At 43.0% G+C, this 18,977-nt stretch overlaps 33 non-coding genes and 4 pseudogenes across 33 annotated transcripts; all 37 read left to right on the forward strand.

Annotated features, from left to right (window-relative positions):
- Positions 1-103: 103 nt before the first annotated feature.
- LOC148376159 (5S ribosomal RNA) lies at positions 104-222 on the forward strand. The gene has a single exon (XR_015847634.1). It is a non-coding gene; the product is annotated as a 5S ribosomal RNA (ribosomal RNA).
- A 222-nt stretch (positions 223-444) lies between these two features.
- LOC148376160 (5S ribosomal RNA) lies at positions 445-553 on the forward strand (annotated as a pseudogene).
- A 221-nt stretch (positions 554-774) lies between these two features.
- LOC148376161 (5S ribosomal RNA) lies at positions 775-893 on the forward strand. Its single transcript, XR_015849321.1, has one exon. It is a non-coding gene; the product is annotated as a 5S ribosomal RNA (ribosomal RNA).
- A 220-nt stretch (positions 894-1,113) lies between these two features.
- Positions 1,114-1,232, forward strand: LOC148376162 (5S ribosomal RNA). The gene has a single exon (XR_015847285.1). It is a non-coding gene; the product is annotated as a 5S ribosomal RNA (ribosomal RNA).
- A 222-nt stretch (positions 1,233-1,454) lies between these two features.
- On the forward strand, positions 1,455-1,573 carry LOC148376163 (5S ribosomal RNA). The gene has a single exon (XR_015847245.1). It is a non-coding gene; the product is annotated as a 5S ribosomal RNA (ribosomal RNA).
- Positions 1,574-1,794: 221 nt separating this feature from the next.
- LOC148376164 (5S ribosomal RNA) lies at positions 1,795-1,913 on the forward strand. Its single transcript, XR_015849398.1, has one exon. It is a non-coding gene; the product is annotated as a 5S ribosomal RNA (ribosomal RNA).
- Positions 1,914-2,135: 222 nt separating this feature from the next.
- LOC148376165 (5S ribosomal RNA) lies at positions 2,136-2,244 on the forward strand (annotated as a pseudogene).
- A 6,508-nt stretch (positions 2,245-8,752) lies between these two features.
- LOC148376166 (5S ribosomal RNA) lies at positions 8,753-8,871 on the forward strand. Its single transcript, XR_015849322.1, has one exon. It is a non-coding gene; the product is annotated as a 5S ribosomal RNA (ribosomal RNA).
- Positions 8,872-9,093: 222 nt separating this feature from the next.
- Positions 9,094-9,212, forward strand: LOC148376167 (5S ribosomal RNA). Its single transcript, XR_015849323.1, has one exon. It is a non-coding gene; the product is annotated as a 5S ribosomal RNA (ribosomal RNA).
- Positions 9,213-9,434: 222 nt separating this feature from the next.
- On the forward strand, positions 9,435-9,553 carry LOC148376168 (5S ribosomal RNA). Its single transcript, XR_015849324.1, has one exon. It is a non-coding gene; the product is annotated as a 5S ribosomal RNA (ribosomal RNA).
- Positions 9,554-9,775: 222 nt separating this feature from the next.
- On the forward strand, positions 9,776-9,884 carry LOC148376169 (5S ribosomal RNA; annotated as a pseudogene).
- Positions 9,885-10,106: 222 nt separating this feature from the next.
- LOC148376170 (5S ribosomal RNA) lies at positions 10,107-10,225 on the forward strand. The gene has a single exon (XR_015847429.1). It is a non-coding gene; the product is annotated as a 5S ribosomal RNA (ribosomal RNA).
- Positions 10,226-10,469: 244 nt separating this feature from the next.
- LOC148376171 (5S ribosomal RNA) lies at positions 10,470-10,588 on the forward strand. Its single transcript, XR_015849325.1, has one exon. It is a non-coding gene; the product is annotated as a 5S ribosomal RNA (ribosomal RNA).
- Positions 10,589-10,810: 222 nt separating this feature from the next.
- LOC148376172 (5S ribosomal RNA) lies at positions 10,811-10,927 on the forward strand. The gene has a single exon (XR_015848153.1). It is a non-coding gene; the product is annotated as a 5S ribosomal RNA (ribosomal RNA).
- Positions 10,928-11,149: 222 nt separating this feature from the next.
- On the forward strand, positions 11,150-11,268 carry LOC148376173 (5S ribosomal RNA). The gene has a single exon (XR_015847381.1). It is a non-coding gene; the product is annotated as a 5S ribosomal RNA (ribosomal RNA).
- Positions 11,269-11,490: 222 nt separating this feature from the next.
- LOC148376174 (5S ribosomal RNA) lies at positions 11,491-11,609 on the forward strand. The gene has a single exon (XR_015847649.1). It is a non-coding gene; the product is annotated as a 5S ribosomal RNA (ribosomal RNA).
- Positions 11,610-11,831: 222 nt separating this feature from the next.
- LOC148376175 (5S ribosomal RNA) lies at positions 11,832-11,950 on the forward strand. Its single transcript, XR_015848019.1, has one exon. It is a non-coding gene; the product is annotated as a 5S ribosomal RNA (ribosomal RNA).
- A 223-nt stretch (positions 11,951-12,173) lies between these two features.
- Positions 12,174-12,292, forward strand: LOC148376176 (5S ribosomal RNA). Its single transcript, XR_015847730.1, has one exon. It is a non-coding gene; the product is annotated as a 5S ribosomal RNA (ribosomal RNA).
- A 222-nt stretch (positions 12,293-12,514) lies between these two features.
- On the forward strand, positions 12,515-12,633 carry LOC148376177 (5S ribosomal RNA). Its single transcript, XR_015847784.1, has one exon. It is a non-coding gene; the product is annotated as a 5S ribosomal RNA (ribosomal RNA).
- A 397-nt stretch (positions 12,634-13,030) lies between these two features.
- On the forward strand, positions 13,031-13,149 carry LOC148376178 (5S ribosomal RNA). Its single transcript, XR_015847656.1, has one exon. It is a non-coding gene; the product is annotated as a 5S ribosomal RNA (ribosomal RNA).
- A 222-nt stretch (positions 13,150-13,371) lies between these two features.
- On the forward strand, positions 13,372-13,480 carry LOC148376179 (5S ribosomal RNA; annotated as a pseudogene).
- Positions 13,481-13,702: 222 nt separating this feature from the next.
- On the forward strand, positions 13,703-13,821 carry LOC148376180 (5S ribosomal RNA). Its single transcript, XR_015849326.1, has one exon. It is a non-coding gene; the product is annotated as a 5S ribosomal RNA (ribosomal RNA).
- Positions 13,822-14,044: 223 nt separating this feature from the next.
- Positions 14,045-14,163, forward strand: LOC148376181 (5S ribosomal RNA). Its single transcript, XR_015849327.1, has one exon. It is a non-coding gene; the product is annotated as a 5S ribosomal RNA (ribosomal RNA).
- A 220-nt stretch (positions 14,164-14,383) lies between these two features.
- Positions 14,384-14,502, forward strand: LOC148376182 (5S ribosomal RNA). Its single transcript, XR_015847286.1, has one exon. It is a non-coding gene; the product is annotated as a 5S ribosomal RNA (ribosomal RNA).
- Positions 14,503-14,724: 222 nt separating this feature from the next.
- On the forward strand, positions 14,725-14,843 carry LOC148376183 (5S ribosomal RNA). The gene has a single exon (XR_015847733.1). It is a non-coding gene; the product is annotated as a 5S ribosomal RNA (ribosomal RNA).
- A 222-nt stretch (positions 14,844-15,065) lies between these two features.
- LOC148376184 (5S ribosomal RNA) lies at positions 15,066-15,184 on the forward strand. Its single transcript, XR_015847673.1, has one exon. It is a non-coding gene; the product is annotated as a 5S ribosomal RNA (ribosomal RNA).
- A 221-nt stretch (positions 15,185-15,405) lies between these two features.
- On the forward strand, positions 15,406-15,524 carry LOC148376185 (5S ribosomal RNA). Its single transcript, XR_015849399.1, has one exon. It is a non-coding gene; the product is annotated as a 5S ribosomal RNA (ribosomal RNA).
- Positions 15,525-15,742: 218 nt separating this feature from the next.
- Positions 15,743-15,861, forward strand: LOC148376186 (5S ribosomal RNA). Its single transcript, XR_015849328.1, has one exon. It is a non-coding gene; the product is annotated as a 5S ribosomal RNA (ribosomal RNA).
- Positions 15,862-16,083: 222 nt separating this feature from the next.
- LOC148376187 (5S ribosomal RNA) lies at positions 16,084-16,202 on the forward strand. The gene has a single exon (XR_015849329.1). It is a non-coding gene; the product is annotated as a 5S ribosomal RNA (ribosomal RNA).
- Positions 16,203-16,424: 222 nt separating this feature from the next.
- Positions 16,425-16,543, forward strand: LOC148376188 (5S ribosomal RNA). The gene has a single exon (XR_015847911.1). It is a non-coding gene; the product is annotated as a 5S ribosomal RNA (ribosomal RNA).
- A 222-nt stretch (positions 16,544-16,765) lies between these two features.
- On the forward strand, positions 16,766-16,884 carry LOC148376189 (5S ribosomal RNA). The gene has a single exon (XR_015847801.1). It is a non-coding gene; the product is annotated as a 5S ribosomal RNA (ribosomal RNA).
- Positions 16,885-17,106: 222 nt separating this feature from the next.
- LOC148376190 (5S ribosomal RNA) lies at positions 17,107-17,225 on the forward strand. Its single transcript, XR_015849330.1, has one exon. It is a non-coding gene; the product is annotated as a 5S ribosomal RNA (ribosomal RNA).
- Positions 17,226-17,446: 221 nt separating this feature from the next.
- On the forward strand, positions 17,447-17,565 carry LOC148376191 (5S ribosomal RNA). The gene has a single exon (XR_015847839.1). It is a non-coding gene; the product is annotated as a 5S ribosomal RNA (ribosomal RNA).
- A 222-nt stretch (positions 17,566-17,787) lies between these two features.
- On the forward strand, positions 17,788-17,906 carry LOC148376192 (5S ribosomal RNA). The gene has a single exon (XR_015849331.1). It is a non-coding gene; the product is annotated as a 5S ribosomal RNA (ribosomal RNA).
- Positions 17,907-18,128: 222 nt separating this feature from the next.
- On the forward strand, positions 18,129-18,245 carry LOC148376193 (5S ribosomal RNA). Its single transcript, XR_015848154.1, has one exon. It is a non-coding gene; the product is annotated as a 5S ribosomal RNA (ribosomal RNA).
- Positions 18,246-18,467: 222 nt separating this feature from the next.
- Positions 18,468-18,586, forward strand: LOC148376194 (5S ribosomal RNA). The gene has a single exon (XR_015849332.1). It is a non-coding gene; the product is annotated as a 5S ribosomal RNA (ribosomal RNA).
- Positions 18,587-18,808: 222 nt separating this feature from the next.
- On the forward strand, positions 18,809-18,927 carry LOC148376195 (5S ribosomal RNA). Its single transcript, XR_015849333.1, has one exon. It is a non-coding gene; the product is annotated as a 5S ribosomal RNA (ribosomal RNA).
- The last annotated feature ends 50 nt before the right edge of the window (positions 18,928-18,977 follow it).

Genomic DNA, 18,977 nt, shown 5'->3' on the forward strand with positions numbered 1-18,977 from the left:
TAAACCCCTGTTGTTCTATAAATGGCTACCCCTCTTGGCAAACAGTGGAGTTGCAACTTCCGCGGTGTTGATTATAAATACTGAAAATTCACCCTCTTCTTTCGCTTACGGCCATACTACCCTGAAAACGCCCGATCTCGTCCGATCTCGGAAGCTAAGCAGGGTCGGGCCTGGTTAGTACTTGGATGGGAGACCGCCTGGGAATACCAGGTGCTGTAAGCTTTTTACTTCCAGCAAGCTTTTTGGTATTTTTTCTGGCCTCGGAGCAGCCCCTTTTGGACGGATTTGCATTCTTTCACAACCTTTTTGCAAAACAAATAAATGAAGAAATACGCACATATTAAACCCCTGTTGTTCTATTAATGGCTACCCCTCTTGGCAAACAGTGGAGTTGCAACTTCCACGGTGTTGATTATAAATACTGAAAATTCACCCTCTTCTTTCGCTTACGGCCATACTACCCTGAACACGCCCGATCTCGGAAGCTAAGCAGGGTCGGGCCTGGTTAGTACTTGGATGGGAGACCGCCTGGGAATACCAGGTGCTGTAAGCTTTTTACTTCCAGCAAACTTTTTGGTATTTTTTCTGGCCTCGGAGCAGCCCCTTTTGGACGGATTTGCATTCTTTCACAACCTGTTTGCAAAACAAATAAATGAAGAATTACACACATATTAAACCCCTGTTGTTTTATAAATGGCTACCCCTCTTGGCACACAGTGGCGTTGCAACTTCCGTGGTGTGATTATAAATACTGAAAATTCTCCATATTCTTTCGCTTACGGCCATACTACCCTGAACACGCCCGATCTCGTCCGATCTCGGAAGCTAAGCAGGGTCGGGCCTGGTTAGTACTTGGATGGGAGACCGCCTGGGAATACCAGGTGCTGTAAGCTTTTTACTTCCAGCAAACTTTTTGGTATTTTTTCTGGCCTCGGAGCAGCCCCTTTTGGACGGATTTGCATTCTTTCACAACCTGTTTGCAAAACAAATAAATGAAGAATTACACATATTAAACCCCTGTTGTTCTATAAATGGCTACCCCTCTTGGCAAACAGTGGAGTTGCAACTTCCGCGGTGTTGATTATAAATACTGAAAATTCACCCCCTTCTCTCGCTTACGGCCATACTACCCTGAACACGCCCGATCTCGTCTGATCTCGGAAGCTAAGCAGGGTCGGGCCTGGTTAGTACTTGGATGGGAGACCGCCTGGGAATACCAGGTGCTGTAAGCTTTTTACTTCCAGCAAACTTTTTGGTATTTTTTCTGGCCTCGGAGCAGCCCCTTTTGGACGGATTTGCATTCTTTCACAACCTGTTTGCAAAACAAATAAATGAAGAATTACGCACATATTAAACCCCTGTTGTTCTATAAATTGCTACCCCTCTTGGCAAACAGTGGAGTTGCAACTTCCGCGGTGTTGATTATAAATACTGAAAATTCACCCTCTTCTTTCGCTTACGGCCATACTACCCTGAACACGCCCGATCTCGTCCGATCTCGGAAGCTAAGCAGGGTCGGGCCCGGTTAGTACTTGGATGGGAGACCGCCTGGGAATACCAGGTGCTGTAAGCTTTTTACTTCCAGCAAGCTTTTTGGTATTTTTTCTGGCCTCGGAGCAGCCCCTTTTGGACGGATTTGCATTCTTTCACAACCTTTTTGCAAAACAAATAAATGAAGAATTACACACATATTAAACCCCTATTGTTTTATAAATGGCTACCCCTCTTGGCACACAGTGGCGTTGCAACTTCCGTGGTGTGATTATAAATACTGAAAATTCTCCTTATTCTTTCGCTTACGGCCATACTACCCTGAACACTCCCGATCTCGTCCGATCTCGGAAGCTAAGCAGGGTCGGGCCTGGTTAGTACTTGGATGGGAGACCGCCTGGGAATACCAGGTGCTGTAAGCTTTTTACTTCCAGCAAACTTTTTGGTATTTTTTCTGGCCTCGGAGCAGCCCCTTTTGGACGGATTTGCATTCTTTCACAACCTGTTTGCAAAACAAATAAATGAAGAATTACACACATATTAAACCCCTGTTGTTTTATAAATGGCTACCCCTCTTGGCAAACAGTGGAGTTGCAACTTCCACGGTGTTGATTATAAATACTGAAAATTCACCCTCTTCTTTCGCTTACGGCCATACTACCCTGAACACGCCCGATCTCGGAAGCTAAGCAAGGTCGGGCCTGGTTAGTACTTGGATGGGAGACCGCCTGGGAATACCAGGTGCTGTAAGCTTTTTACTTCCAGCAAGCTTTTTGGTATTTTTTCTGGCCTCGGAGCAGCCCCTTTTGGACGGATTTGCATTCTTTCACAACCTTTTTGCAAAACAAATAAATGAAGAATTACACACATATTAAACCACTGTTGTTTTATAATTTGCTACCCCTCTTGGCACACAGTGGCGTTGCAACTTCCGTGGTGTGATTATAAATACTGAAAATTCTCCTTATTCTTTCGCTTACGGCCATACTACCCTGAACACGCCCACTTCCTGGTTTGTGTTTGTGAGTTGACGGCTGCAGTAGGGAGAGGAAGGCTCTCCCCATTCTTTGTTGGTTTTCTTATTTATTTGAAGGTTTATTCAAAAGTTTAAGTGCTTTATTTTCGTTTTTGCGTCCCCAGCAGACTTAGTTTCTGTCTGGGGAGCCTCTTTTTGGTTCTTTCTTTTTTGAACGAACAATGGACGGACCGCATGGCATCGAGCTTGGAGTGGAAGCGGACAAGCGTGTTGTGGATTTGCCCCCAGGAACGGATGAATGTAGTGAAGTGAAACTGGACAATGGAAAACCGACAACGACAATGGACTGTGATTCAAACAAGGTATTTAAAAAGTTGCTAATTATGAATGAAACCGGACTGGATACAAGGAAAAAGAGTATGGACAATGATTTCAACAAGGTAGCTCGGCATGGAGGGAAAGAAAGTGAGGCGGATGGAAATAATATGAATGGATTAATTAACAAAACAACTGAAATGATTGTACAAGGACAGAATAATGATGCGGATAAAATGAACAATGGATTGGACATGAGGAGAAAGAAGGAATATAACATACGGGATGGAGAAAAGAGAAATAAGCAAGAAACAAAAAAAGATATGGAGAATGTGAAAGGGCTAAGACAAAGAAAATATTTGAAAGAACTGACGATGCTTTTGGAAACAGAGGAGATTGAAAACATAACACCAGTTGACTTGATTAAAGAAATCGAGAAGACGGTGGGTGCGGGGAAGCTACTGGTACTACGGTCTACACAAAACAAACAATATCAAGCGACGTTGGAAAATGAGGAGGCATGTGAAATTTTAGATGGGGGCCTCTTATGCAAAGGGGTTCTAATCCAGACTAAAAGACTACAAGTGAACGAGGTTATGGTCTCCTTCCTACAACTGGCCCCATTCATAACCGATGAAGAGGTGTTGGAAAAGCTGCGGAGGTGGAGAGTGGACCCTGTCCTCCCATTGAGGCGGCGCTTCTACCCGGGCACGTCCGTTGAAGATGGGACAAGATTCATCAAAGTAAAATTCCCGAAAGATGTAGCCTCCCTGCCGTATTCCACCAGGTTCGAGACTCCGGACGGTCCCCAGTACTGCCGGGTGATTCACGACCGGCAGGTGAAAATCTGCCGGTTGTGCATGAACCCTGGTCACGTGCTGCGGGAGTGTCCGGAGTTTACATGCAGGGAGTGCTTACAGCAGGGTCACTATGCCCGGGAATGCGTCGCTCCCAGATGCCCTGATTGCTCCCGTGCATTCATACACTGTACATGCGTTTCTTCTGCTGAGGGAGAGGGAGAAGCAAGCAAGTTGGAGATTAACATGGTAGCATCAGAGGCGGGGGATGAGGGTCCCTCCCAGGAACCGACGCATGAAGAGGATCCCCCCTGTGCTCAGCCCCCCAGACAACAAGACTCAGAGAGCGAGGACTCAGACATGGACATTGGGATTTTAACTGGAACAATTGAAGCTGAAACAATGGAGGAGGAGGAGCAGAGGGAGGAGGAGACCCGGACACACAAGGAACTTAATAAAGAAGAATCGTTGGATAAAGATGGACAAGGTAACTGTGACGTTTTAAACAAGTTGGGCAATTTTATGAGCAAAAGGAAAAGGTTAAAACCAAGTATTGACACGGACAAGGTATTACAAGCACAGGAGAGAAGAAGAAAGGCAAAACAAATAGAAATAAATGGAGGGAGATATGAGGTTTTACAGGATGATGGTGGTACATAGTAATGGTTGGTTTTATGTTTCTTAAATATTTTGTTGGCCTGAATTATTTATTGCCATTTATTATTTTAATGGGGTGGAATTTTATTTCAATAAACATGAGGGGAGGGGCGAATCCCGAAAAATTACAGAAGTTAATCAGAGAGACTGAGAAAAATGATATTATTTTATTGCAAGAAACGAACTGGACAAGTGTGATAGCGGAAGATTTTAGAAAACGATGGGATGGGGAGGTTTTATTTAATAATTGTGAGGGAAGAGGTAGAGGAGTGGCTTTTTTAATTAAAAGGAATATGGTTGAGGAAGTAACAGAAATATATAATGATAAAAAAGGAAAAATACTAACTATAAGTGTTGGAGAAGGTAATGAGAAAATGAATGTTTGTAACATACATGCACCGAATGAAGAGAAAGAGAAAGTTGAATTTTTTAAGAAATTAAAAGTTCTAATCGAGGCTTGGGGGGAAACTGTGGTTGCTGGGGATTTTAATATAGCACTACAGAAAGAAGATGTGGCAGATAATATGGTTTTTAGAGCAGAAAGGGGAAGAAAGGAACTAATACAGGTAATGGAAGAACTCGATTTAATAGATGTATGGAGAGAAAGGAATAAAGGAGTTAGAAAGTTTAGCAGAAGACAAATTGTTTTAGATGAAATTAAGCAAAGCAGAATTGATATTGTTTTGGCAAAAAGTAGTTTTATGGAGAATTTTAAAAGTATTTACTACAGAAGATGTAATTTTAGTGATCATGACTTTATTGTTTTTAATATAGATCTGAATAAAATAGAGAAGGGGCCGGGGGTATGGATTTTAAATACAAAAGTCTTAAAAGACAATTTTTATCAAATGGAAATAGAAAATATAATTGTAAACAGCATAAAGAACATGACAAAGTATGAAAGTAACTTGGGAATATGGTGGGACAATCTAAAGTATGATATTAAAAGACATTCGATTTTGTTTTGTAAAAAACTGAGAAGACAGGAAAGGGGGAGAGAAGAAAAGTTACGAAAAGAACTAGAAGAGGAACTAAAACAAAGTGATGGGAAAAATGAAAACACGAATAAAATTATGGAGATAGAAGATGAACTTAAAAAAATAGAAGAAGAGAAATTCCAGGGAGCTATGATAAGGAGTAGAGCGAAATATATGATTGAAGGCGAACGATGCACAAAGTTCTTTTTTGAACTAGAAAAAAACAGACAGAAAACTGAAGAAATTAAATGTATTAAAAATGGAGAAGGAAAGAGATTGACAGATAAGGACAATATTTTAAAGGAAATAAAAAGATTCTATACCAACTTATTTTCAAAACAAGGTGTGGAAGAGGGTGCAAAAGATTTTTTATTGAATAATATTAAGAGTAAAGTAAGTAAGGAAGATAAAACAATGTGCAATAGAGACATCAATAGTGAAGAAATAGAGAGAGCCATAGATGAGATGAAAAACGGCAGGAGTCCTGGTCTGGATGGCTTACCATGTGAATTTTACAAGGTTTTTAAAGGTTCTCTTGTTCCTGTTTTAAGACAAATGTATGAAGAAGTGTGGAAAGGTGGGGCTCTCAGCTCAAGGATGTCAAGAGGTTTAATTAAAATTATATATAAAAAGAAAGGGGACAGGGAAGAGCTGCAGAATTTTAGACCCATAAGCCTTTTAAATTGTGACTACAAGATTTTGGCGAAGATAATGGCAAACAGACTGAAGCGGGTCTTACCAACAGTCATCCAAACTAACCAGGCTTATGCGGTAATAGGCAGAGACATCTCAGACACAGTTAATGGTGTGAGGGACAAAGTCTGGTACATGGAGAAGGCAGGAGTCAGTGGCTTTTTAATTAATGCAGACTTAGAAAAAGCGTTTGATAGGGTAGAGCACGATTTTCTATTTGCGGTTTTAGAAAGATTTGATTTTGGAGAAAACATAATCCGGTGTCTGAGATGTCTCTACGCTGATGCCAAGAGTTGTGTCAAATGCAATGGTTTTTTAACAGATTTTATTCCTTTAACCAGGTCAATAAGACAGGGCTGTCCACTGTCAGCAATACTTTACTCTTTGGTTGCAGAACCTTTAGGACTTGCGATCAATGCTGACAATGGAATAAAAGGGGTAAAGATTGAAGGTTTTAAGAATTTTAACACAGAAACCAAAATTTATCAATATGCAGATGACACAACCCTAATTTTAAAAGATGAGCACAGCGTTTTTAAAGCGTTGGATGCCATAGAAATATACAGCCGGGGTTCAGGAGCTCGGATGAATGTTGGCAAAACTGAGATTTTAAAATTAGGAAAGCAAACCGCCTTGTCAAGGACACTGCCTTTTAAAGAAGTAAAAGATAACCTTAAAATTCTGGGGGTGAGAATAGGGCCAAATGAAAAAGAAACTACGAAACTGATGTGGGAGGAGACAATCGGGAAAATAAGAAATAGATTGGCATTTTGGAAAAGGAGAGGTCTTACTCTGAAGGGAAAAATTTTAGTTGTTAATACACTGTTTTTATCCAAAATATGGAGTGTCCTTGGATCAGTGTGTTTGCCATTACCCACAGTTAAAACTCTGAAGCAGTATGTGACTGATTTTATTTGGGATGGTAAGCCAGCTAAAATAGCCTATGAGACTCTGATTGGAAGGGTGGAGGAGGGCGGTCTGGGATTGCTCGATCCATCCATAAGACTGAAGGCTTTAAGAATAAAAACTGTTAAAAATTTCATGAGGGAGGGAGACAAAGAATCGACACGAATTCTGGAATACTTTTTAAACAAAACTTTTAAAATGGGGCCTTCAGCCTTGTGGATGAAAACAAAAGAATATATGACAAACGGCATCCCAGACTTTTATAGGGAAGTTTTAAGGGCTTGGAGTGATTTTATAGGACATGTAGTTTTTAAACCGGAGGGAAAGGAAGAAATTTTAAATCAACCCTTGTTCTTAAATCCGAATTTACGAATTGGAGGAGAGAACTTTTACAAGCACTGGTTTGACGCAGAATTCCGAAAAATCAGAGATCTTTTGTACGAGGTCAGACCAGGATTCTTGCCATTTCAGGCTTTCATTGACGAGATTGGTGCAACAGTAGACGAATGTAATGAAGAAAAAATCAGGAATGAGTACATGACAATAAAAAAAGCAGTTCCTAAAGAATGGTGGACAATTATAGAAAGAAATGAAAAGAAACAAGAGGAAGGTCCAATGAGAATAGAGATGAAGGACACAGGGACACCTTTTAGTGCTCTTGTTTTAAAAGACTTCTATTCTGTTTTTAGAGAAATGGCTTTTATACAACCGAGAGCAAATTCTTATTGGGAAAAGATGTTTGTAGATTTTAACACAAAAGATGTGTGGAGAAACATCAGAACCGGTTTGAAATGCCCTTCGTTAGAAAATTTTGATTTCCTTTTAGCCCACAACTGTGTTTTTAATGAAATGAGACTTTTTAAGATGGGACTTGCGAGGGATGAAACATGCAAAATATGCAAGAAGGAGAAAGAGGGCTTAAAGCATATGTTCTTTAACTGTGAAGAACTGAAAAAACTGACCGCAGTGCTTAAGGAAATGACGAAAGGTTTTGGACAGAATGAGCAGTATGTTGATGAAAATTGGGAGAAGATGTTTTTATTTGGGATGATACAAGGTAAAAAAGGAAAAAATAACCAGGCACTCAATATAGTTTTGTCAGTGGCTAGACATACAGTGTGGGTAAGAAGAACGGTTTTGAAGAATAAAGGACGGAAACTGGATATATGCAAACTGTTTGAAAGCAAATTGAAAAGAATAATGGAAGCACTGTATGTCTATTTTAATAATAACGGAATTTTAGAGGTTTTTAACAAAATATTTGTTCTTACTAATCCTTTTGTGCAAATAACTTGGGAGGGTGTTAGAATAAGTTTACCAGATGTGATGTAATCGACGTGCCTGTTTGTGTTTTAGCTCTATTACAATCTTTTGAAGATGTATTTTACAAGGTGTATATGGTCACTGCACAAAAAGTACTTTATGAATTATGCGACACAGTGTGCTCTGAATTTACACATAATTTGTTTTAACATTAATGCACGAATGTTGTTGTACGAGTGTTAGATGACCACGTTTTGTGTTTTTGAAAGCTATGAAGATGTACTGAGCAAAATGATGTAAATTATGGATTGTAAAATTGTTTTTGGATAAGCTCTATCAATAAAAGTCAAAAAAAAAAAAAAAAAAAATCTCGTCCGATCTCGGAAGCTAAGCAGGGTCGGGCCTGGTTAGTACTTGGATGGGAGACCGCCTGGGAATACCAGGTGCTGTAAGCTTTTTACTTCCAGCAAGCTTTTTGGTATTTTTTCTAGCCTCGGAGCAGCCCCTTTTGGACGGATTTGCATTCTTTCACAACCTATTTGCAAAACAAATAAATGAAGAATTACGCACATATTAAACCACTGTTGTTCTATAAATGGCTACCCCTCTTGGCAAACAGTGGAGTTGCAACTTCCGCGGTGTTGATTATAAATACTGAAAATTCACCCTCTTCTTTCGCTTACGGCCATACTACCCTGAACACGCCCGATCTCGTCCGATCTCGGAAGCTAAGCAGGGTCGGGCCTGGTTAGTACTTGGATGGGAGACCGCCTGGGAATACCAGGTGCTGTAAGCTTTTTACTTCCAGCAAACTTTTTGGTATTTTTTCTGGCCTCGGAGCAGCCCCTTTTGGACGGATTTGCATTCTTTCACAACCTATTTGCAAAACAAATAAATGAAGAATTACGCACATATTAAACCACTGTTGTTCTATAAATGGCTACCCCTCTTGGCAAACAGTGGCGTTGCAACTTCCGCGGTGTTGATTATAAATACTGAAAATTCACGCTCTTCTCTCGCTTACGGCCATACTACCCTGAACACGCCCGATCTCGTCCGATCTCGGAAGCTAAGCAGGGTCGGGCCTGGTTAGTACTTGGATGGGAGACCGCCTGGGAATACCAGGTGCTGTAAGCTTTTTACTTCCAGCAAACTTTTTGGTATTTTTTCTGGCCTCGGAGCAGCCCCTTTTGGACGGATTTGCATTCTTTCACAACCTGTTTGCAAAACAAATAAATGAAGAATTACGCACATATTAAACCCCTGTTGTTCTATAAATGGCTACCCCTCTTGGCAAACAGTGGAGTTGCAACTTCCGCGGTGTTGATTATAAATACTGAAAATTCACCCTCTTCTTTCGCTTACGGCCATACTACCCTGAACACGCCCGATCTCGTCCGATCTCGGAAGCTAAGCAGGGTCGGGCCTGGTTAGTACTTGGATGGGAGACCGCCTGGGAATACCAGGTGCTGTAAGCTTTTTACTTCCAGCAAGCTTTTTGGTATTTTTTCTGGCCTCGGAGCAGCCCCTTTTGGACGGATTTGCATTCTTTCACAACCTTTTTGCAAAACAAATAAATGAAGAATTACACACATATTAAACCACTGTTGTTTTATAATTTGCTACCCCTCTTGGCACACAGTGGAGTTGCAACTTCCGCGGTGTTGATTATAAATACTGAAAATCCACCCTCTTCTTTCGCTTACGGCCATACTACCCTGAACACGCCCGATCTCGGAAGCTAAGCAGGGTCGGGCCTGGTTAGTACTTGGATGGGAGACCGCCTGGGAATACCAGGTGCTGTAAGCTTTTTACTTCCAGCAAACTTTTTGGTATTTTTTCTGGCCTCGGAGCAGCCCCTTTTGGACGGATTTGCATTCTTTCACAACCTTTTTGCAAAACAAATAAATGAAGAATTACACACATATTAAACCACTGTTGTTTTATAATTTGCTACCCCTCTTGGCACACAGTGGAGTTGCAACTTCCGCGGTGTTGATTATAAATACTGAAAATCCACCTTCTTCTTTCGCTTATGGCCATACTACCCTGAACACGCCCGATCTCGTCCGATCTCGGTAGCTAAGCAGGGTCGGGCCTGGTTAGTACTTGGATGGGAGACCGCCTGGGAATACCAGGTGCTGTAAGCTTTTTACTTCCAGCAAACTTTTTGGTATTTTTTCTGGCCTCGGAGCAGCCCCTTTTGGACGGATTTGCATTCTTTCACAACCTGTTTGCAAAACAAATAAATGAAGAATTACACATATTATTATTATTATTATTATTATTATTAAACCCCTGTTGTTCTATAAATGGCTACCCCTCTTGGCAAACAGTGGAGTTGCAACTTCCGCGGTGTTGATTATAAATACTAAAAATTCACCCTCTTCTTTCGCTTACGGCCATACTACCCTGAACACGCCCGATCTCGTCCGATCTCGGAAGCTAAGCAGGGTCGGGCCTGGTTAGTACTTGGATGGGAGACCGCCTGGGAATACCAGGTGCTGTAAGCTTTTTACTTCCAGCAAACTTTTTGGTATTTTTTCTGGCCTCGGAGCAGCCCCTTTTGGACGGATTTGCATTCTTTCACAACCTGTTTGCAAAACAAATAAATGAAGAATTACACACATATTAAACCCCTGTTGTTTTATAAATGGCTACCCCTCTTGGCAAACAGTGGCGTTGCAACTTCCGCGGTGTTGATTATAAATACTGAAAATTCACGCTCTTCTCTCGCTTACGGCCATACTACCCTGAACACGCCCGATCTCGTCCGATCTCGGAAGCTAAGCAGTCGGGCCTGGTTAGTACTTGGATGGGAGACCGCCTGGGAATACCAGGTGCTGTAAGCTTTTTACTTCCAGCAAACTTTTTGGTATTTTTTCTGGCTTCGGAGCAGCCCCTTTTGGACGGATTTGCATTCTTTCACAACCTTTTTGCAAAACAAATAAATGAAGAATTACACACATATTAAACCCCTGTTGTTTTATAATTGGCTACCCCTCTTGGCAAACAGTGGCGCTGCAACTTCCGCAGTGTTGAATATAAATACTGGAAATTCTCCCTCTTATTTCGCTTACGGCCATACTACCCTGAACACGCCCGATCTCGTCCGATCTCGGAAGCTAAGCAGGGTCGGGCCTGGTTAGTACTTGGATGGGACACCGCCTGGGAATACCAGGTGCTGTAAGCTTTTTACTTCCAGCAAACTTTTTGGTATTTTTTCTGGCCTCGGAGCAGCCCCTTTTGGACGGATTTGCATTCTTTCACAACCTGTTTGCAAAACAAATAAATGAAGAATTACGCACATATTAAACCCATGTTGTTCTATAAATGGCTACCCCTCTTGGCAAACAGTGGAGTTGCAACTTCCGCGGTGTTGATTATAAATACTGAAAATTCACCCTCTTCTTTCGCTTACGGCCATACTACCCTGAACACGCCCGATCTCGTCCGATCTCGGAAGCTAAGCAGGGTCGGGCCTGGTTAATACTTGGATGGGAGACCGCCTGGGAATACCAGGTGCTGTAAGCTTTTTACTTCCAGCAAGCTTTTTGGTATTTTTTCTGGCCTCGGAGCAGCCCCTTTTGGACGGATTTGCATTCTTTCACAACCTGTTTGCAAAACAAATAAAGGAAGAATTACGCACGTATTAAACCCCTGTTGTTTTATAAATGGCTACCCCTCTTGGCAAACAGTGGCGTTGCAACTTCCGCAGTGTTGATTATAAATACTGAAAATTCACCCTCTTCTTTCGCTTACGGCCATACTACCCTGAACCCGCCCGATCTCGTCCGATCTCGGAAGCTAAGCAGGGTCGGGCCTGGTTAGTACTTGGATGGGAGACAGCCTGGGAATACCAGGTGCTGTAAGCTTTTTACTTCCAGCAAAGTTTTTGGTTTTTTTTTCTGGCCTCGGAGCAGCCCCTTTTGGACGGATTTGCATTCTTTCACAACCTTTTTGCAAAACAAATAAATGAAGAAATACGCACATATTAAACCCCTGTTGTTCTATTAATGGCTACCCCTCTTGGCAAACAGTGGAGTTGCAACTTCCGCGGTGTTGATTATAAATACTGAAAATTCACCCTCTTCTTTCGCTTACGGCCATACTACCCTGAACACGCCCGATCTCGTCCGATCTCGGAAGCTAAGCAGGTTCGGGCCCGGTTAGTACTTGGATGGGAGACCGCCTGGGAATACCAGGTGCTGTAAGCTTTTTACTTCCAGCAAAGTTTTTGGTATTTTTTCTGGCTTCCGAGCAGCCCCTTTTGGACGGATTTGCATTCTTTCACAACCTGTTCGCAAAACAAATAAATGAAGAAATACGCACATATTAAACCCCTGTTGTTTTATAAATGGCTACCCCTCTTGGCAAACAGTGGCGTTGCAACTTCCCTGGTGTTGATTATAAATACTGAAAATTCACCCTCTTCTTTCGCTTACGGCCATACTACCCTGAACACGCCCGATCTCGTCCGATCTCGGAAGCTAGGCAGGGTCGGGCCTGGTTAGTACTTGGATGGGAGACCGCCTGGGAATACCAGGTGCTGTAAGCTTTTTACTTCCAGCAAACTTTTTAGTAGTTTTTCTGGCCTCGGAGCAGCCCCTTTTGGACGGATACAGCATTCTTTCACAACCGGTTTGCAAAACAAATAAATGAAGAATTACAGACTGGGAGGTTCGGGTTCGCGCCCCGGCCGAGTCATTCCTAAGACTTAAAAAGTGGTCGGCGGCGCCCTCTCTTGGCTGCGGCTGCATCGGGTCAGATGCAATCGACATTTCGTTCTGTGTACATTGTTACACAGAATGACAATACAAGGAAATTATTATTATTATTATTATTATTATATTAAACCCCTGTTGTTCTATAAATGGCTACCCCTCTTGGCAAACAGTGGAGTTGCAACTTCCGCGGTGTTGATTATAAATACTGAAAATTCACCCTCTTCTTTCGCTTACGGCCATACTACCCTGAAAACGCCCGATCTCGTCCGATCTCGGAAGCTAAGCAGGGTCGGGCCTGGTTAGTACTTGGATGGGAGACCGCCTGGGAATACCAGGTGCTGTAAGCTTTTTACTTCCAGCAAGCTTTTTGGTATTTTTTCTGGCCTCGGAGCAGCCCCTTTTGGACGGATTTGCATTCTTTCACAACCTTTTTGCAAAACAAATAAATGAAGAAATACGCACATATTAAACCCCTGTTGTTCTATTAATGGCTACCCCTCTTGGCAAACAGTGGAGTTGCAACTTCCACGGTGTTGATTATAAATACTGAAAATTCACCCTCTTCTTTCGCTTACGGCCATACTACCCTGAACACGCCCGATCTCGGAAGCTAAGCAGGGTCGGGCCTGGTTAGTACTTGGATGGGAGACCGCCTGGGAATACCAGGTGCTGTAAGCTTTTTACTTCCAGCAAACTTTTTGGTATTTTTTCTGGCCTCGGAGCAGCCCCTTTTGGACGGATTTGCATTCTTTCACAACCTTTTTGCAAAACAAATAAATGAAGAAATACGCACATATTAAACCCCTGTTGTTCTATAAATGGCTACCCCTCTTGGCAAACAGTGGGGTTGCAACTTCCGCGGTGTTGATTATAAATACTGAAAATTCACCCTCTTCTTTCGCTTACGGCCATACTACCCTGAACACGCCCGATCTCGTCCGATCTCGGAAGCTAAGCAGGGTCGGGCCTGGTTAGTACTTGGATGGGAGACCGCCTGGGAATACCAGGTGCTGTAAGCTTTTTACTTCCAGCAAACTTTTTGGTATTTTTTTCTGGCCTCGGAGCAGCCCCTTTTGGACGGATTTGCATTCTTTCACAACCTTTTTGCAAAACAAATAAATGAAGAAATACGAACATATTAAACCATTGTTGTTTTATAATTTGCTACCCCTCTTGGCAAACAGTGGGGTTGCAACTTCCGCGGTGTTGATTATAAATACTGAAAATTCACCCTCTTCCCTCGCTTACGGCCATACTACCCTGAACACGCCCGATCTCGTCCGATCTCGGAAGCTAAGCAGGGTCGGGCCTGGTTAGTACTTGGATGGGAGACCGCCTGGGAATACCAGGTGCTGTAAGCTTTTTACTTCCAGCAAACTTTTTGGTATTTTTTCTGGCCTCGGAGCAGCCCCTTTTGGACGGATTTGCATTCTTTCACAACCTGTTTGCAAAACAAATAAATGAAGAATTACACATATTAAACCCCTGTTGTTCTATAAATGGCTACCCCTCTTGGCAAACAGTGGAGTTGCAACTTCCGCGGTGTTGATTATAAATACTGAAAATTCACCCCCTTCTCTCGCTTACGGCCATACTACCCTGAACACGCCCGATCTCGTCTGATCTCGGAAGCTAAGCAGGGTCGGGCCTGGTTAGTACTTGGATGGGAGACCGCCTGGGAATACCAGGTGCTGTAAGCTTTTTACTTCCAGCAAACTTTTTGGTATTTTTTCTGGCCTCGGAGCAGCCCCTTTTGGACGGATTTGCATTCTTTCACAACCTGTTTGCAAAACAAATAAATGAAGAATTACGCACATATTAAACCCCTGTTGTTCTATAAATTGCTACCCCTCTTGGCAAACAGTGGAGTTGCAACTTCCGCGGTGTTGATTATAAATACTGAAAATTCACCCTCTTCTTTCGCTTACGGCCATACTACCCTGAACACGCCCGATCTCGTCCGATCTCGGAAGCTAAGCAGGTTCGGGCCCGGTTAGTACTTGGATGGGAGACCGCCTGGGAATACCAGGTGCTGTAAGCTTTTTACTTCCAGCAAGCTTTTTGGTATTTTTTCTGGCCTCGGAGCAGCCCCTTTTGGACGGATTTGCATTCTTTCACAACCTTTTTGCAAAACAAATAAATGAAGAATTACACACATATTAAACCCCTATTGTTTTATAAATGGCTACCCCTCTTGGCAAACAGTGGAGTTGCAACTTCCGCGGTGTTGATTATAAATACTGAAAATTCACCCTCTTCTTTCGCTTACGGCCATACTACCCTGAAAACGCCCGATCTCGTCCGATCTCGGAAGCTAAGCAGGGTCGGGCCTGGTTAGTACTTGGATGGGAGACCGCCTGGGAATACCAGGTGCTGTAAGCTTTTTACTTCCAGCAAGCTTTTTGGTATTTTTTCTGGCCTCGGAGCAGCCCCTTTTGGACGGATTTGCATTCTTTCACAACCTTTTTGCAAAACAAATAAATGAAGAATTACACACATATTAAACCCCTATTGTTTTATAAATGGCTACCCCTCTTGGCACACAGTGGCGTTGCAACTTCCGTGGTGTGATTATAAATACTGAAAATTCTCCTTATTCTTTCGCTTACGGCCATACTACCCTGAACACTCCCGATCTCGTCCGATCTCGGAAGCTAAGCAGGGTCGGGCCTGGTTAGTACTTGGATGGGAGACCGCCTGGGAATACCAGGTGCTGTAAGCTTTTTACTTCCAGCAAACTTTTTGGTATTTTTTCTGGCCTCGGAGCAGCCCCTTTTGGACGGATTTGCATTCTTTCACAACCTGTTTGCAAAACAAATAAATGAAGAATTACACACAAATTAAACCCCTGTTGTTTTATAAATTGTTACCCCTCTTGGCAAACAGTGGCGTTGCAACTTCCGCGGTGTTGATTATAAATACTGAAAATTCACCTCATTCGCTTACGGCCATACTACCCTGAACACGCCCGATCTCGTCCGATCTCGGAAGCTAAGCAGGGTCGGGCCTGGTTAGTACTTGGATGGGAGACCGCCTGGGAATACCAGGTGCTGTAAGCTTTTTACTTCCAGCAAACTTTTTGGTATTTTTTCTGGCCTCGGAGCAGCCCCTTTTGGACGGATTTGCATTCTTTCACAACCTTTTTGCAAAACAAATAAATGAAGAAATACGCACATATTAAACCCCTGTTGTTCTATAAATGGCTACCCCTCTTGGCAAACAGTGGGGTTGCAACTTCCGCGGTGTTGATTATAAATACTGAAAATCCACCCTCTTCTTTCGCTTACGGCCATACTACCCTGAACACGCCCGATCTCGTCCGATCTCGGAAGCTAAGCAGGGTCGGGCCTGGTTAGTACTTGGATGGGAGACCGCCTGGGAATACCAGGTGCTGTAAGCTTTTTACTTCCAGCAAACTTTTTGGTATTTTTTCTGGCCTCGGAGCAGCCCCTTTTGGACGGATTTGCATTCTTTCACAACCTTTTTGCAAAACAAATAAATGAAGAAATACGAACATATTAAACCATTGTTGTTTTATAATTTGCTACCCCTCTTGGCAAACAGTGGGGTTGCAACATCCGCGGTGTTGATTATAAATACTGAAAATTCACCCTCTTCTCTCGCTTACGGCCATACTACACTGAACACGCCCGATCTCGTCCGATCTCGGAAGCTAAGCAGGGTCGGGCCTGGTTAGTACTTGGATGGGAGACCGCCTGGGAATACCAGGTGCTGTAAGATTTTTACTTCCAGCAAACTTTTTGGTATTTTTTCTGGCCTCGGAGCAGCCCCTTTTGGACGGATTTGCATTCTTTCACAACCTTTTTGCAAAACAAATAAATGAAGAAATACGAACATATTAAACCATTGTTGTTTTATAATTTGCTACCCCTCTTGGCAAACAGTGGGGTTGCAACTTCCGCGGTGTTGATTATAAATACTGAAAATTCACCCTCTTCTCTCGCTTACGGCCATACTACCCTGAACACGCCCGACCTCGTCCGATCTCGGTAGCTAAGCAGGGTCGGGCCTGGTTAGTACTTGGATGGGAGACCGCCTGGGAATACCAGGTGCTGTAAGCTTTTTACTTCCAGCAAACTTTTTGGTATTTTTTCTGGCCTCGGAGCAGCCCCTTTTGGACGGATTTGCATTCTTTCACAACCTTTTTGCAAAACAAATAAATGAAGAAATACGAACATATTAAACCATTGTTGTTTTATAATTTGCTACCCCTCTTGGCACACAGTGGAGTTGCAACTTCCGCGGTGTTGATTATAAATACTGAAAATCCACCCTCTTCTTTCGCTTACGGCCATACTACCCTGAACACGCCCGATCTCGTCCGATCTCGGAAGCTAAGCAGGGTCGGGCCTGGTTAGTACTTGGATGGGAGACCGCCTGGGAATACCAGGTGCTGTAAGCTTTTTACTTCCAGCAAACTTTTTGGTATTTTTTCTGGCCTCGGAGCAGCCCCTTTTGGACGGATTTGCATTCTTTCACAACCTTTTTGCAAAACAAATAAATGAAGAATTACGCACATATTAAACCACTGTTGTTTTATAATTTGCTACCCCTCTTGGCACACAGTGGGGTTGCAACTTCCGTGGTGTAATTATAAATACTAAAAATTCTCCCTCTTCTTTCGCTTACGACCATACTACCCTGAACACGCCCGATCTCGTCCGATCTCGGTAGCTAAGCAGGGTCGGGCCTGGTTAGTACTTGGATGGGAGACCGCCTGGGAATACCAGGTGCTGTAAGCTTTTTACTTCCAGCAAACTTTTTGGTATTTTTTCTGGCCTCGGAGCAGCCCCTTTTGGACGGATTTGCATTCTTTCACAACCTTTTTGCAAAACAAATAAATGAAGAAATACGAACATATTAAACCATTGTTGTTTTATAATTTGCTACCCCTCTTGGCAAACAGTGGGGTTGCAACTTCCGCGGTGTTGATTATAAATACTGAAAATTCACCCTCTTCTCTCGCTTACGGCCATACTACCCTGAACACGCCCGATCTCGTCCGATCTCGGAAGCTAAGCAGGGTCGGGCCTGGTTAGTACTTGGATGGGAGACCGCCTGGGAATACCAGGTGCTGTAAGCTTTTTACTTCCAGCAAACTTTTTGGTATTTTTTCTGGCCTCGGAGCAGCCCCTTTTGGACGGATTTGCATTCTTTCACAACCTTTTTGCAAAACAAATAAATGAAGAATTACACACATATTAAACCCCTGTTGTTTTATAAATGGCTACCCCTCTTGGCAAACAGTGGCGTTGCAACTTCCGCGGTGTTGATTATAAATACTGAAAATTCACGCTTTTCTCTCGCTTACGGCCATACTACCCTGAACACGCCCGATCTCGTCCGATCTCGGAAGCTAAGCAGTCGGGCCTGGTTAGTACTTGGATGGGAGACCGCCTGGGAATACCAGGTGCTGTAAGCTTTTTACTTCCAGCAAACTTTTTGGTATTTTTTCTGGCCTCGGAGCAGCCCCTTTTGGACGGATTTGCATTCTTTCACAACCTGTTTGCAAAACAAATAAATGAAGAATTATGCACATATTAAACCCCTGTTGTTCTATAAATGGCTACCCCTCTTGGCAAACAGTGGAGTTGCAACTTCCGCGGTGTTGATTATAAATACTGAAAATTCACCCTCTTCTTTCGCTTACGGCCATACTACCCTGAACACGCCCGATCTCGTCCGATCTCGGAAGCTAAGCAGGGTCGGGCCTGGTTAGTACTTGGATGGGAGACCGCCTGGGAATACCAGGTGCTGTAAGCTTTTTACTTCCAGCAAACTTTTTGGTATTTTTTCTGGCCTCGGAGCAGCCCCTTTTGGACGGATTTGCATTCTTTCACAACCTGTTTGCAAAACAAATAAATGAAGAATTACGCACATATTAAACCACTGTTGTTTTATAATTTGCTACCCCTCTTGGCAAACAGTGGGGTTGCAACTTCCGCGGTGTTGATTATAAATACTGAAAATTCACCCTCTTCTCTCGCTTACGGCCATACTACCCTGAACACGCCCGATCTCGTCCGATCTCGGAAGCTAAGCAGGGTCGGGCCTGGTTAGTACTTGGATGGGAGACCGCCTGGGAATACCAGGTGCTGTAAGCTTTTTACTTCCAGCAAACTTTTTGGTATTTTTTCTGGCCTCGGAGCAGCCC

Source organism: Urocampus carinirostris, chromosome 1, assembly GCF_059441175.1.
Source record: "Urocampus carinirostris isolate Australia breed hairy pipefish chromosome 1, RoL_Ucar_1.0, whole genome shotgun sequence".
Lineage (NCBI taxonomy): Eukaryota > Metazoa > Chordata > Actinopteri > Syngnathiformes > Syngnathidae > Urocampus > Urocampus carinirostris.